The sequence below is a fragment of the Girardinichthys multiradiatus genome, chromosome 24 (assembly GCF_021462225.1).
Source record: "Girardinichthys multiradiatus isolate DD_20200921_A chromosome 24, DD_fGirMul_XY1, whole genome shotgun sequence".
NCBI classification, from domain to species: domain Eukaryota; kingdom Metazoa; phylum Chordata; class Actinopteri; order Cyprinodontiformes; family Goodeidae; genus Girardinichthys; species Girardinichthys multiradiatus.
In genome coordinates this window covers 5,481,333-5,497,745 of record NC_061816.1, presented here as the reverse complement: position 1 = coordinate 5,497,745, position 16,413 = coordinate 5,481,333, and the positions used below count along the sequence as shown (strand labels likewise).

General features: G+C 43.1%; 1 pseudogene; it reads left to right on the top strand.

The window, feature by feature from the left end:
* Nucleotides 1–7,640: 7,640 nt before the first annotated feature.
* Nucleotides 7,641–11,712, top strand: LOC124861170 (annotated as a pseudogene).
* Nucleotides 11,713–16,413: the final 4,701 nt, after the last annotated feature.

Genomic DNA, 16,413 nt, shown 5'->3' with positions numbered 1-16,413 from the left:
AGATATTACAAAATTCTATTGAAAAAACAGAATTCCTGCAAGAGTAAAGTTTGTGTTTAAATTTGAGATGTTTTCCTGTTTACTTTGGCTAAACTTTGGTGGTGATAGAGATACATATTGTGCTTCCCTTTAAACTCCACTGTATCTTAGAAAAATGTACTCGTACTCGTCGTCTTCCGCTTATCCGGGACCGGGTCGCGGGGGCAGCAGACTCAACAGAGACGCCCAGACGTCCCTCTCTCCAGACACCTCCTCCAGTTCCTCCAGGGGGAGCCCAAGGCGTTCCCAGGCCAGCCGAGAGACATAGTCCCTCCAGCGTGTCTTGGGCCGTCCCCTGGGCCTCCTCCCGGTGGGACGTGCCTGGAACACCTCCCGAGGAAGGCGTCCAGGAGGCATCCGGTATAGATGCCCAAGCCACCTCAACTGGCTCCTCTCGATGTGGAGGAGCAGCGGCTCTACTCCGAGCCCCTCCCGGATGGCCAAGCTCCTCACCCTATCTCTAAGGGAGTGCCGGGCCACCCTACGGAGGAAGCTCATTTCAGCCGCTTGTATCCGGGATCTCGTTCTTTCGGTCATGACCCAAAGTTCATGGCCATAGGTGAGGGTAGGAACGTAGACCGACCAGTAAATTGAGAGCTTTGCTTTTCGGCTCAGCCCTCTCTTCACCACAACGGACCGGCACAGCGCCCCCATTACTGTGGCAGCCGCACCGATCTGTCTGTCGATCTCCCGCTCCATTCTTCCCTCACTCGTGAACAAGACCCCGAAATACTTAAACTCCTCCACTTGAGGCAGGAACTCCCCTCCAACCTGAAGAGGACAAGCCACATTTTTCCGGTTGAATACCATGGCCTCGGACTTGGAGGAGCTGATCCTCATCCCAGCCGCTTCACACTCGGCTGCGAACCGCCACAGCGCATGCTGTAGGTCTTGGCTAGAGGGGGCCAGCAGGATCACATCATCTGCAAAAAGAAGAGACAAAATCCACTGGTCCCCAAACCCGACCCCCTCCGGCCCTTGGCTGCGTCTAGAAATCCTGTCCATAAAAGTTATGAACAGGACCGGTGACAAAGGGCAGCCCTGCCGGAGTCCAACATGCACTGGGAACAGGTCCGACTTAGTGCCGGCAATGCGGACCAAACTCCTGCTCTGCTCGTACAGGGACCGGATGGCCCCTAGTAAAGAGCCCCCGATTCCATACTCCTGGAGCACCCCCCACAGGGCATCACGAGGGACACAGTCGAATGCTTTCTCCAGGTCCACAAAACACATGTGGGCCGGTTGGGCAAACTCCCATGAACCCTCGAGCACCCTGTAGGGGGTATAGAGCTGGTCCAGTGTTCCACGGCCGGGACAAAAACCCCACTGCTCCTCCTGAAGCCGAGGTTCGACTATCGGTCGGACTCTCCTCTCCAATACCCTGGCGTAGGCCTTACCAGGGAGGCTGAGGAGTGTGATCCCCCTGTAGTTGGAACACACACTCCGGTCACCCTTCTTATGAAGGGGGACCACCACCCCAGTCTGCCAGTCCAGAGGCACTGTCCCCGACCGCCATGCAATGTTGAAGAGACGTGTCAACCATGACATCCCTACAACATCCAGAGACTTGAGGTACTCAGGGCGGATCTCATCCACCCCCGAAGCCTTGCTACCGCGGAGCTTTTTAACCACCTCGGTGACTTAAGCCTGGGGGATGAAAGAGTCCAACCCTGGGTCCCCAGCCTCTGTTTCCACCACGGAATGCGTGATGGCAGGATTGAGGAGATCCTTGAAGTACTCCTTCCACTGCCCGATAATGTCCTCAGTCGAGGTCAGCAGTCTCCCATCCCCACTATAAACAGTGTTGGCGAAGCACTGCTTCCCCCTCCTGAGGCGACGGACGGTTTGCCAGAATCGCTTCGAGGCCAACCGGTAGTCCTTCTCCATGGCCTCACCGAACTCCTCCCAGGCCCGAGTTTTTGCCTCTGCCACAGACCGTGCCGCAGCACGCTTGGCCTCACGGTACCCGTCAGCCGCCTCAGGAGTCCCACAAGCCAACCACAGGACTCCTTCTTCAGCTTAACAGCATCCCTTACTGCCGGTGTCCACCACCGGGTTCTGGGATTGCCGCCGCGACAGGCACCGCAGACCTTACGGCCACAGCTACGGGCAGCAGCATCGACAATAGATGCGGAGAACATGGTCCACTCGGACTCTATGTCTCCAACATACCCCGGGATCTGGTCGAAGCTCTCCCGGAGCTGGGAGTTGAATACATCCCTGGCTGAGGGTTCTGCCAGGCGTTCCCAGCAGACCCTCACTATGCACTTGGGCCTGCCAAGTCTGTCCGGCTTTCTCCTCCTCCAGCGGATCCAACTCACCACCAGGTGATGATCAGTGGACAGCTCAGCCCCTCTCTTCACCCGAGTGTCCAAAACATGCGGCCAAAGGTCTGATGATACGACAACAAAGTCGATCATCGACCTCCTGCCTAGGGTGTCCTGGTGCCAAGTCCACTGATGGACACCCTTATGTTTGAACATGGTGTTCGTTATGGACAATCCGTGACTAGCACAGAAGTCCAATAACAAAACACCACTCGGATTCAGATCAGGGAGGCCATTCCTCCCAATCACACCTCTCCAGGTGTCACTGTCGTTCCCCACGTGGGCGTTGAAGTCCCCCAGCAGAATAATGGAGTCCCCGGGAGGGGCACTATCCAGCACCCCCGACAGGGACGCCAAAAAGGCCGGGTACTCTGCACTGCCACTCGGCCCATAGGCTGAAATGATAGTCAGAGACCTCTCCCCAACCCGAAGGCGCAGGGATACGACCCTCTCATCCACTGGGGTAAACCCCAACACGAGACGGCTGAGCTGGGGGGCAACAAGCAAACCCACACCAGCCCGCCGCCTCTCCCCGTGGGCCACTCCAGAGTAGAACAGAGTCCAACCCCTCTCAAGGAGATGGGTTCCAGAGCCCACGCTGTGCGTGGAGGCGAGTCCGACTATTTCTAGTCGATATCTCTCGACCTCCCGCACAAGCTCAGGCTCCTTCCCCCCCAGCGAGGTGACATTCCACGTCCCTAGAGCCAGCCTAAACATCCGGGGATCGGGCCGCTGAGTAGAGGCTGACATTTTTTCGGGAGTCCCACGGGTCACGGGATTCCCACGGGAAACCCGCGGGACGGGAGACAGCATCAGTAAAGATCCCGTGATTGGGACGGTACAGGATAAAAAATGTACGGGAGCAGACGGGAGCGGGAGCTAACCAATAGGAGGAAAAATAAACAAGGATCAATTGTCTCTGGAAATGTAAACTGAGACTTTGTTATAAACTTTAAGAAAAAAAAACTTGGATCGTGTAGTTTTTTTCCAAGAAGCCTATACTATAATGTGAGTCAAACGAACTACACGACCCACAAGCCAACAGTGCTTCTGCTCGGTGTTTTCCACCTGCGTTCAGGATGGAGGGAACAAACGCAGGTGGAGAACTGGACGTGGTAAAATTGGATTTGTAACATAAAGTCAGAAATAAGGACTTATCTATTAAACTCATAGAGCTGACAAGAAAGTCGCAAATATGACCGAACTTCAGGAGAGTTGAATGTAGCGCTGTTAACACGCAGTCTGCTGCTTGTAAATCGTGTTTAGTTGTAATCAAGTTCACCAGTGATTAAGGGACACTTGTAAAACAGATTCTGGATTAAATCAACTCTGCATCTCTTCATTCATCAAACCAAAAGTACCATCATGTGTCAAGTCTGACCAACAAAATTGCTGCATGTGCTCTAAAGATTTAAGAGGTAAGGTACGGAAGCCCGTGAGGGGACATGGGGAAATTTATTACTTTTGCGTCTCAACGCAATACTTTTGTGTTTGGCATTTTGGAGCAACAGCACAGATGATAAACTGCTCATAAAACAAACAGCACTGATGTCATTGATATGGTTTATTTGTCATATGCAGGTTAACACGCAGTAAACAATGTGATAAAATGCTTAGGATAAGAAGAACCGTTCAAATCACGATAAAAACAAAAACACCAATGGCGTACAAAAAAAAGTACACATCATGCAGCAGTAATAAGGAAATAAAGTGTCACAGATGTGGTTTTGTGCAGTTTTATGGTCCAGAGTTCAGTAGTTTGTTTGACAGCTTGTGGATAAAAACTGTCTTTTAGTCTGATTGAAGATAATTTTATTTAATGCTGATTTCAAAATAAAACTCAATAAATCTCAAAACGGGTGTAGTGTTTGTTTCAATTTTGCAGTTATCTGGTTTGGAAACTATCCCACAAAGTATTGCGAAATAACGCAAAGACTATTGCGTGGGGACACAAAAGAGAAAAAATTCCCCATGTCCCATCGCAGACCTCGTAGAAAGGCTTCATCAAGGGAAGATATTAAATAAATATGTTGTGAAATAGAAAAAAATTGAATGTACCATTAAATGTACAATTTATTTAATACATCATTAAATATTAAGTGTACCACTAATTACGTCATGTCATCTTTAAAATTATACTTAATTATTCAGTGGCATATTTCATTGCATTATAGTCCATTTCATGATATAACGGTACATTTATCGTTTCTAATGATGTATTAAATAAATAAATGGTACCTTTAATTTAATGGCACATTTAATGTTACATTTTTTTCATGTTACATTTACTTCACTTATGGGACATTCACAACATTTATTTATTTAATGATGATTTTATTGTATTAATTTTGTCCAGTTTGACCCTCCATTCTTGATGCCTGTATAGGAGGTCATGACAGAATTTAAATCAGGTGTTCTGGAGCAGAAACACATCTAAAACTTGCAGAGAAGGGGTCCCTGAGGACCAGGGTTGTGAACCATTAAGGTACAGTTTCTAAATTGTGAAGGTAATGCCTTTTTGGCCTTTTGTTCAACAAGTACAGTTCTCTTGCTAGGTGCATTTTTCTTTCGTTTCAGCAACTTGAAACATAAAAGTAATGTCATTGTTCAAAGGTAACAATCACTTAATAAATGAGTAAAATACAACTATGTACATTTTGTTTATTCAACTAAGATAGGCATGGTCTGTTTCCTTGTTTAATATTTTATTATTTCTTCATTATTATTCTTTTTACTTTAACTGGCCTTTACTACAGCTAAAAACAGGGACCTAACTGGTCCTTCAAAGAAAGAAATTGCCAAAAGACTAAATGAAGAAAACAAAAATGGGAATGGCACAGGAGTGGGAGTCGTTCTGAATGGGAGCGGGACGGGAGTTGGAGTCAATTTACCAGGAGTGGGACGGGACAGGATTTTTTTCGTTATGCTGGCCTGGGATTGGGATGGGACAAGACATTTTTCTGTGGGAGCGGGATGGGACAGGAGAGAAAATCCACTCCCGTGTCACCCTCTACCGCTGAGGTCTCCACCTTCGTCCGCCACCCAATCCTCTTTGCACCGGTCCCTCACGGTTCCCCCTGCAGGTGGTGGGCCCACTGGGGGATGGCCTCGCGTCTCTCGTTCGGGCTTGGCCCGGCCGGGTCCCGCGAGTAGCAACCCGGCCACCAGGCGCTCTCCGACGAGTCCCGACCCCAGGCTTGGCTCCAGGGTGGGACCCCGGCTCCGCCGTACCGGGCAACGTCACGTGCCTCGATATTTTGTTCTTCATGAGGGATTCTTGAACCACTCTTTGTCTGACCCATCACTTAGAGCCTGTTTGCCATGGGAGACCCTACCAGGGGCATTTAGGCCCCAGACAACATAGCCTCTAGGATCATTTGAGCACTCAAACCCCTCCACCACGTTAAGGTGGTGATTCAAGGAGGGGTTATAAAAATGTATTGCTATGAAATACAAATTACAGTTTATAACTGAACTCTGACCTGATTAATGGTTAACTAATTTTAATCTTTATCTTGAGAGTGCTGAACTTTGACTCATCTCGGGCCAGTAGAATGATTACATTGTTTTTCAGTCTGCAAGTTACGAATCACTTCTATTCAAGATTTCAGAAAGAAAATTGATGTTTTTCATACCTGTTTTGCTGTATCAGGATTTATTAGGAGGTGGCAGATTCTTCAGAGCCCATTTCCAGTTTTTCAGTTGGAGTTAATTTTCAGGAACGCCGCAGATAAACTGAAAACATAAATCTCTCTGGAAATTACAAATTTCTATTGAATAACGTCTTTTGTTGATCATAATATTTGAAATACATTGACTCTGCAAACTGTAAACTGACAAAAGGGCTTTTAGTTCTGTCAAAAATTTTACATACTGAACCTGTTCAAAAAGTGGCAGGTAAAATAAGCACTACTTCAATCTACACCTTTTCAGTCACATTGGGTTTATGTGTGATAATGAGGTTTTATTTTTTTTGTAAAATGTCTAGAATAAATGAAATCGAAGTTGCAATTATAGTTACCATTAAAAAGAACAGATGCTAAATATATGACAATTGTGGTGAAGAAAGAATGATTATGGAAGGAAAACTGTGATTCAAAGGGTTCAAATTGCTGTTTTCATAAATTCTTCAAGATAAAACAAGCTGCCGAGTCCCTCCTCATACAAACACCAGAAAGTCACTTCATAATCTAACAAGGCACTGCAGGTTTTTCAACTTTTTCTACATCCTAGATGGGCAACCAATCTGAGCAGTAGAAGTAAATAAAGACGTTTCACTCCGAGCTGCCAGCTTCTGCTAAATGAAGATAAATTGCAATGTTATAATTGAAATTTTAACAGGGGGATGTTGTCTACTAAAATAAGAATTAGTTTCATATGTAAACAATGACTCTGCATTAAGGTTTACTCTGTCTGAAATTACCAGGCAGGAAGTACTCAGTATTCTGCTTGTTGATTTTCTTTTTTTTATTTTTATTAATAACTACAGCTTTGTTGCAAATAATGCCCATAATTAATGTGACAATTTGTTGTCTGAAAAATGAAAATAACCTACATCTGCAAGTGGCATCCTTGTATTTTGAGGAAAAAAACTATTAAATTACTGAATGACAAATAATAGAATATTAATTTCTTACAGCATCCTGCAGGACAAATCAGCAGCACCAGAAAACTCTGTGTCCATAACGAGAGAGAAATCCATGGGTAAACCTGCTCACTTCAAAGAAGAACAAAATCATGTTGAAAGGTGAGAAGTTTTAAATAAACTTTTTAGACCTTTGCATTTTATAATTACTTAAGGGTGAAATTAGTCCTGCAGAAGCAAATGTTCCTCTGAACCTATATTGTGTTTATCCTGCCCCCTGGAGGTCATTGCTGTAGTTCTACACAATACTGCTTAGAATAAATGGTCATTTTACAGAATAAATATTAAATAGGTGGATATTCAGAAAATGTGAGATTGAGACCAGATGTGGTCTCATCTCTTTGCTTAACTTCATCTTGTTTAGACTGCGGAAAATGTGAAAAGGTCAGCTATAAAAACTTTGAAAAACATATGATTTATCTTTTTATTTTTAAGCACAATGAAAGAGAAAGTATCCCATTTTCATACTGCTTTGGATCCTCGAGTACATCTGGAACACATATTTCTGGTAAGCACAAGTTTTTTGTAGAAGAACACCGTAGCTGAATACAGAGCAACCTGTGTAGAAAGGTTATGCTGAACCATTGTTTCTTTCACAGCTTCTTGAGGAGAACATTTGCAGGTTTATGATGAATGAGGTAGAGAACATGAAGAATGAACTGTGTCGTCTTCTCAATCCAAATCATCAAGAACACAAGAGTGAGAAAGAACCAGAAGAGGAGAATGAGGAGCAGAGGAGCAGCAAAAAGGCTTTACGGAAGATTGTACAGAACGTTCTGAGAAACATGAAGCAAGAGCAGCTGGTTGACTGTCTGCAGAGCAGTAAGACAACTTTTAAAGATTATTTGTGGAAATAATGTTCAAATATCTCGGACACAAAAAATAAGCTTGAACATTAATTAAGTGAAAAGACCAAACTTGTTGAGTGTTGCCCATCATGGTAAAACAAATCATGCCTTGTTGCAGGGCATTATAAAGCGTTACACTCCAGGCATAGTAAAAAATGATCTCATCTATTCCAGCATCTTGACCTAATCTGAAATGATTAAATGCATCTTTAAAACATAGAACAGATTACAAACTTCTGTTTTTAGGCAAAACAATGGGAACGATCTGTTTACAAAAGGGGAAGAAGGTAGCCTGCATCTGCTGTTAACAAGATGCATTTGATTAATCAACCTTCAGTAAGAATGACTACTTTAAAACATGCATGGCAACTGCCAACTTCCTAGGGTTGAACATCCCAGCCATTTCTACCCTAACCTCAGAGAAATTGAAACAAAACCCATAAGATGTCCCGAACTCTACAGGCCTCAGTTAGTATGTCATGTAATAAAGCTCATGACAGTACAATTAGAAAAACTGAATATGTATGGGTTGTTTGTAATGGTTGAAGGAGAATGCCCCATCTCCATAAACAAATTATGGCAACACGACTTAGGTTTGCAAAGTTTTATCTGAACATGAGGCAAAAAGCGTCTGGAACAATGTCCTTTGGGCAGATGAGACCAAAGCAGACATTTTTGGCCATAAAGCACAGAACAATGTTAGAAGAAAACCCATCACAGCCTATAAGCATGTAAACCTCTAACTGTCAAACATGGTGGTGGAGGGCTGGTGATTTGGGCTTATTTTGCAGCCAAAATAGTAATTAAAGTGACTACAAACTCCATTGTTATCCAAAGTATTGCAGAGTCAAATTTGAAGTCTGTCCAGCAGCTCAAGATGGTTCATCAACAGAACAATTGGGAGTGTCAGTTCTTGTTAGGATCTGCCATGGAAAATCGGTCCCCAGAAAATGTTCAGAATTAAAATTATCCAGCTTTGGCCAGAGCATGCCAACAAAACATTCAGATGTGTTGGACCACAAACACATCCAAGCATACCTAAAATTAGTACTTGAGGACTGGAGTTTGATACATTTGGCTTAAGCCTTTAAACAAAAAATCTTGGGAAGAGCTGTACTCTTATAGTGCATCAGATTTGGGAACACTCAAGAACTCCGCTCAGTAACTAGAGAGTGGCTTTCCCCCCAGAAGGTGAGAGGGTCACCTATCTGCCAATTTCAGCAACAGGAAGGTTTTTACTTCTGCAACACACAGCAGTTTCAATTACCCAGCCTTTTTGAACTCTCTGGATGGTGCCTTAGTAGGGGGAATATCCAGGTAGTCTGTCATATTTCATTGGGACTTCAATGCCCACGTGGGCAATAATAGTTACCTAGAGGGGGCTACTTGAAAAGAAAAAGGATATCTCTGATGTGAATTAAAATTTTGAATGTGCCAGTCCGAGCATACACTCTCCCCAGCTGCTAAACTGAGAGTAGCTGCCACGTCTTCTCTGCCCTTGGAACTCCTGGACTCTGTATTCTGAGAATGCTACAGAGAGTCACTTTACAGTAGGAGGTTGTGTCTGGGCAGAGAAAATTGGTTTAGGATACATCTATTTAAATATTGTTTGGTCATCATATACACAAACAGACTGTACTTTACTTTGGATCCAAGGTTCTTTTAAGGATGCAGTCTTTTACTTGGCTAGAAATATTAAGATGTCCATGCACGTGTCCTCCCCAATGCAACCTGTGAAGAGCTATGGGCAAAGAGGAAGAACACTGCTCCATGCAGAGTTTTGTAGTTCTATAACATCATGTGATTCCAGCTGTGAAACGTTTCATTCCTAGAAGTAGTCATGAAAACATCCCTGCTTTAGGAGTTATATATTTCTCCTGGCCTAGGAATGCTGCTCTTGTAGGAAACATTGGGGAATGAGGCTTCAAAGAGTTTTATCCAGGTTACCCACCTGGATCTGTTAACTCTGCGACTAAATGATGGATAGATAAAACTAAAATCTATGTGCATATTTTTCTGACATGTAGTCTGAAAAAGTATTTTATAACCTTATTTTCTCATTCACCCAGAAACTCCTGTGTCACAGATGAAATTTACGTCTGGTCTGAAGAAGAGGTTCCAGTGTGTGTTTGAGAGGATTGCTAAAGCAGGAAGTTCAACCCTTCTGAACCAGAGCTACACAGAGCTCTACATCACAGAGGGAGGGACTGGAGAGGTCAATGATGAACATGAGGTCAGACAGATTGAAACAGCATCCAGGAAACCACACAGACCAGAAACAACCATCAGACAAGAAGACATATTTAAAGTCCCACCTGGAAGAGATCAACCAATCAGAACAGTGATGACAAAGGGAGTGGCTGGCATTGGGAAAACAGTCTTAACCCAAAAGTTCACTCTGGACTGGGCTGAAGACAAAGCCCACCAGAACATCCAGTTCATATTTCCATTCACCTTCAGAGAGCTGAATGTGCTGAAAGAGAAAAAGTTCAGCTTGGTGGACCTTGTTCATCACTTCTTTACTGAAACCAAAGAAATCTGCAGCTTTGGACACTTCCAGGTTCTGTTCATCTTAGATGGTCTGGATGAGAGTCGACTTCCTCTGGACTTCCACAACAAGGAGATCCTGACTGATATTACAGAGTCTGCCTCAGTGGATTTTCTGCTGACAAACTTCATCAGGGGGAACCTGCTTCCCTCTGCTCGCCTTTGGATAACCAAACGACCTGTAGCAGCCAATCAGATCTCTCCTGAGTGTGTTGGCATGGTGACAGAGGTCAGAGGGTTCACTGACCCACATAAAGAGGGGTATTTCAGGAAGAGATTCAGAGATAAGCAAGCCAGCAGGATCATCTCCCACATTGAGACATCAAGAAGCCTCCACATCTTGTGCCACATCCCAGTCTTCTGCTGGATCACTGCTACGGTTCTGGAGGATGTATTGAAGACCAGAGGGGGAGGAAAACTGCCCAGCCCCCTGACTCAGATGTATATCCACTTCTTGGTGGTTCAGACCAAAGTGAAGAAGGTCAAGTATTATGGAGGATCTGAGACAGATCCACACTGGAGTCCAGAGAGCAGGAAGATGATTGAGTCTCTGGGAAAACTGGCTTTTGATCAGCTGCTGAAAGGAAACCTGATCTTCTATAAATCAGACCTGACAGAGTGTGGCATCGATATCAGAGCAGCCTCAGTGTACTCAGGAGTGTTCACACAGATCTTCAGAGAGGAGAGAGGGCTGTACCAGGACAAGGTGTTCTGCTTCGTCCATCTGAGTGTTCAGGAGTTTCTGGCTGCTCTTCATGTCCATCTGACCTTCATCAATTATTCCGTTATCCTGCTTGCTCAAGAACAAACAACACTGATTCAGAGTAAATAATTTTTAACGACTCACTTCTATCAGCGTGCTGTGGAGAAGGCGTTGCAAAGTCTCAATGGACAGCTGGACTTGTTCCCTTCGCTTTCCTCTTGGCCTTTCACTACAAACTAATCAGAGTCTTTTGCGAGGTCCGAGGATTGGAGGACTGGACATGGAGGGAATCTGTAGCTCCAAAACAAATCAACAGGCAATCCAGTACACAAAGGAATAGCTAAATGATGATCTGAAAGTAGAAAGGAGCATCAATCTGTTTTACTGCCTGAATGAACTCAATGCTGCTCTCTAGTAGAGGAGATCCAACAGTATATTAAATCAGGAAGCCTATCCACCGATTTACTATCTCCAGCTCAGTGGTCAGCTCTAGTTTTCATCCTGTTGTCATCAGATGTGTTTGACCTGAAGAAATATTATGCTTCGGAGAAGGCTCTTCTCAGGCTTCTTACAGTGGTCACAGCTTCCAAAACAGTTCTGTAGGTATTAAAACAAATCATAAAAATTAAAAAGTATTGCTTTAACACTGCCTTTTTCGTTTCTTCCTCAGTTTAAATAGTTGCAACCTCTCAGAGAGAAGCTGTGAAGCTCTGGCCTTGGTCCTCAGCTCTCAGTCCTCCTGTCTTAAGGAGCTGGACCTCAGTAACAACGACCTGCAGGATTCAGGAGTGAAGGTGCTGTCTGTTGGACTGCAGAGTCCACATTGTAAACTGGAAACTCTCAGGTCAGATGTTTGGTTTAAAATAGATTAATCTTTATTACATTTGCTTAATCTCTCCATTGCTTCATGCTGGTTGTACAGGCTGTCTGGCTGTCTCATCACAGAGCAAGGCTGTGTTTCTCTGGCCTCAGCTCTTACCTCCAACCCATCTCATCTAAGAGAGCTGGACCTTAGCAACAATCCTCCTGGAGAGGCAGGAGTACAGCTCCTTCCTAGAGGACAAAATGCTCCACACTGGAGACTGGACACTCAGATATGGAGAATCAAGCTAAAACCAAAGATGGCGTTAAATGGTGGCTGAAAATAAGATAGTCTTGATATTTAAAGCTATTTTTTTTCCCATAGATTATACCCGCGTGGAGTACAGTGGCTACAACCAGGGTTAAGGAAATGTAAGCCCGTTCTTCTGTTTATTTACAATCTTACAAAATTAATTTATTGTCCATTTTAAATCTCTGACATATGATGTTTTTTAAATTAGATGCCTGTGATCCCAGATTGGATACAAACACAGCACATAAATATCTCTTCTTATATGACGGCAACAGACCGGTCATACCATTGAATGAACAGCAGCCATATTCCTATCATCCAGAAAGATATGTCACCTGGTCCCTAGTTCGGTGCAGAAGAGGTCTGACTGGTTGCTGTCACTGGGAGGTTGAGTGGAAAGGAGACATTAGCATAGTATTGACTTACAATGATACCACAGAAGGTGAAGACAGCCTTTTTGGAGGCAACAAGCACTCTTGGGGCTTACACTGTGATAAACATGGTTACCATGCTTTGCATAACAAAACCACAACTGTAGCTTGTCCTTGCTCCTCATCCACCAAGAAAGTAGGAGTCTTTCTGGACCAACCTGCAGGAATTCTGTCCTTCTACACTGTAGCTTCTAATACCCTCCACCACCTCCACTCCTTCTACTGTACCTTCACCGACTGTATTCCTAGGATTTGGTTTCTGGTCTGGGCTAAATACATCAGTGTCCATATGTGACTACTAGTTAGTTGAAGAGTTAGAAAGGCAGTAGAAACCATGTTTCATTGAATGCATGTGATCATTCTGCAGTGTTGTGAGCGAACAGTTTTACACATATAAAGTTGTCAATTTTACTTATATAGCTTTATACGGAGACATGGGATGGGAACCGTTTGAAGTCAAATACATTGGAGATGTGGTGCGACTGTGGAACAGGTTTATTGATATGTCAGATAATGGATTAACTAAACATCTTTAACTGGTACGTGTCCAACGTATACACTTGTGCTTGACAGGTGGAGAGCATATTAGAGGGGGTTCAATTTACATGTACAGAAATAAGCTGAGATGTAATATTGAACATTTTGCATAAACCAAAACTATGAACTTATATTTTAATTAAAACTGTTTAAGGACACTGTGTTTGATGAAGGATGTTGATCTCTGTCTGCATCTGTGAATATGATTGTGTGTCTTATAAGCTTGTGAGGGCTGGGCACCTTTGCGGTGTATGGCACTGAAGAAAAGAAACTACTACTACTAATATAAGGGTGTTAAGCATTTTCCATATAAAGTTTACAACAGTGGAGCTAGTTTGATGGCACCTGAGGTTGCTCTGGTGATTGATCATTTTACTTCACATTACAAAAAAAAAAAGAAACAGCTTTATTGTAATAATTTGTGATAATTTATTTACCATTCAAATTAATTACGCACAATGAGCCGTTTTATTTATTGTAAATCACACTACTTTTAGGTCTATTTCCCAAAGATTTGTTAAGGATGAAAGACATAAACAAGATTAAACAAAAGCATCAGCATTAATCTTACAATCTCCTTCTACAGGGAAAAGGATACATTTTTGTGAATAAGAAATAAGCATTCGAAATATAATGTAAGGCATTTTTTATCAAAAGGTTTTACTGGTCTCTTTCACTAGTTTAAAGAAAGGGTATAACAGCATAGAACCCTGAGTTCATATACTATGAGTTCTAGAGGAATCTAAACCACCTAAAAACATACATTTTAACAGTAAACCCCTTAGCAGAGAAAGCAATAAAGGGAGTGCCGACTTTGCTGATCTAAAGCTCATTCATGGAACTGCATCTCCCACAGTTCCATTCTCAAAATTTCTCGAATTTGAAGATTTTTCTTAGAGTTTTACCTCAGTAAGATGAAAGTTATTCACAAAGCACCTTAGGCCTTAAGAGAGCTCCTTAAGTGAACAAATGTTAAGAGTAGTGAGGACTTTTAGCTATTAAACAAACTTTTCATTTAGCCCAGAATCAAATGTAAGACCATCTGTCTGAAAGCTGAAGTTTATCTCAAGCTGGTTCGTCTACAGGACAATGATCCAAAACAGAGCAGCTGATGTAAAACAGACTGGGTTGTTAGAAACTGACTCACAGCTTCATGTCCCTCATTTCTCAGGTTAGATTTCAATAGATTTAGAATCTAAGCTGAAATTTAGAATGGACCATTTCCTCATAAGTAAAACCTTTGCACTGAAAACGGTGTACTGTCTTTCTACCATGACTGTGAATGGTTTTGCAAACTGTGTGAGAAGTGTGCCTTTTATAGCCTCTAAAACCAACCCTGGAGCTCCAACTTCAGACATGCATTTGTTATTTTCTGCATAAATAAGTTAAAGTTTAAGTTTTTGCCTGGTAATACTGCCAGACCATGGCCATCCATTAACAGCAGGTTATCAGAACTTTTTATTGTATCTTAGTTAACAGTACCGCTCCAGTACAAAGCAGTACAAGCTGCATTTCTACCCTGACATTTATCACAGATAAAATAAGTCAGAAGATCCCTTAAAAAAAACAAGGCAGGTCACTCTTTTTTTTGGGACTATATGCAAAACACACAAAATACTTGCGTCATTTACCAATTTTGTGTTTGCATAGAGGTTGTCATACCGGTTTGTATTTCTTCGGTGGAGTTTCTGTTACAATAATTCAAGTTAAAACTTGTTTAAAGCTGAAGTTTCATGTGTGAACATATGGAAGCAAATCGTTACCATATTTCAAATGAAAAAGCATTTTCAGAAATGCTTTTTCATTTTAAGAATGTGGCTGCATTGTTTGACTCATAAATGAAATTAGTAATCAATAAACCTATTTGCATTTTAATTTTCTTCTTCAAGACTGCTCATTCTTTCACTTAATTAAAATGAAAAAGAAAAAGACATTTGAGATTTATTTTTCAAAATATGCCCCAGCAAATAGATACCAAAATTCGATTTGAAATGTAAAATTTGAAAATGAAAAAGCATTTCCAGAAATGCTTTTTCATTTTAAGAATGTGGCTGCATTATTTGACCCATAAATAAAATTAGTAATCAATCATCCTATTTGCATTTTCTTCTTCACGACTGCACATTTTATGCCATAATCAAAAAGAAAACAAAGCAGACATTGCTTTTTCGTTTTCGTGGTCTGCCCGCAAAGTACTGCCCAGAACTCAAAAACAAAAAAGCATTCTAAGCGGCGGGCGCAGAAGAGTGACGTCAGCAGCAGCTCTTCTTCAGCTCCCTGCTGACCGAGCTACCCAGCTTGTTCGGTAGGGGGCGCTGTGGGCGTCTGCATTGCATTACATTGCAAACATGCCGAGAAATTGATTGAATTGCAGCAGGGCCGAGCTCAATTTGTGGCAGTGGCAGGCAGAACTGGTAGTTCCGGTGGCAGGCTGTGGCAGTTCCGCCACAGCCTGCCACCGAAGCTGCCACCAGGACTGCCACAACCTGCCGCAGGGTGACAGGGGATTCCGCGAGGATGCCAGAAGGTGCCAGACCGGCCGTAAAAGTTTGCCAATGCGGTTGCCGCTGTTTTTGTGGAAGCTAATGCTGATTATCGGCAAATGGATTGTCATTATTGTTATAGCCTGTTACCTTTAAATTATGATTTCATTATTGATTATTTAATAAACAGCTTTAGACCCATAACATGAGGTGATTGTATTTACTTGACATGGAAAATAAATAGCACTATGTGTATGTGTGACGTGTTGAAAAGATGACGAAGATTTATTGCACAAACAGCCGGTTTATTATAGAGCATGAGCGGCTATTCTGAATCATCACTCACAGAAAATTATAAATAAATGCTTAAAAACACGCTGGATCTCCCAGGCCATGAGGATGCCACCGGAACTGCCAGTTCTGCCTGCCACTGCCACAAATTGAGCTCGGTCCTGCTGCAATTCAATCAATTTCTCGGCACGTTTGCAATGTAATGCAATGCAGACGCCCACAGCGCCCCCTACCGAACAAGCTGGGTAGCTCGGTCAGCAAGGAGCTGAAGAAGAGCGGATGCTGACGTCACTCTTCTGCGCCCGCAGCTCGGAATCCTTTTTCGTTTTCGAGTTCTGGGCAGTACTTTGCGGGCAGACCACGAAAACGCAAAAGCAATGTCTGCTTTATTTTCTTTTTGATTATGGCATAAAATGTGCAGTCGTGAAGAAGAAAATGCAAATAGGAT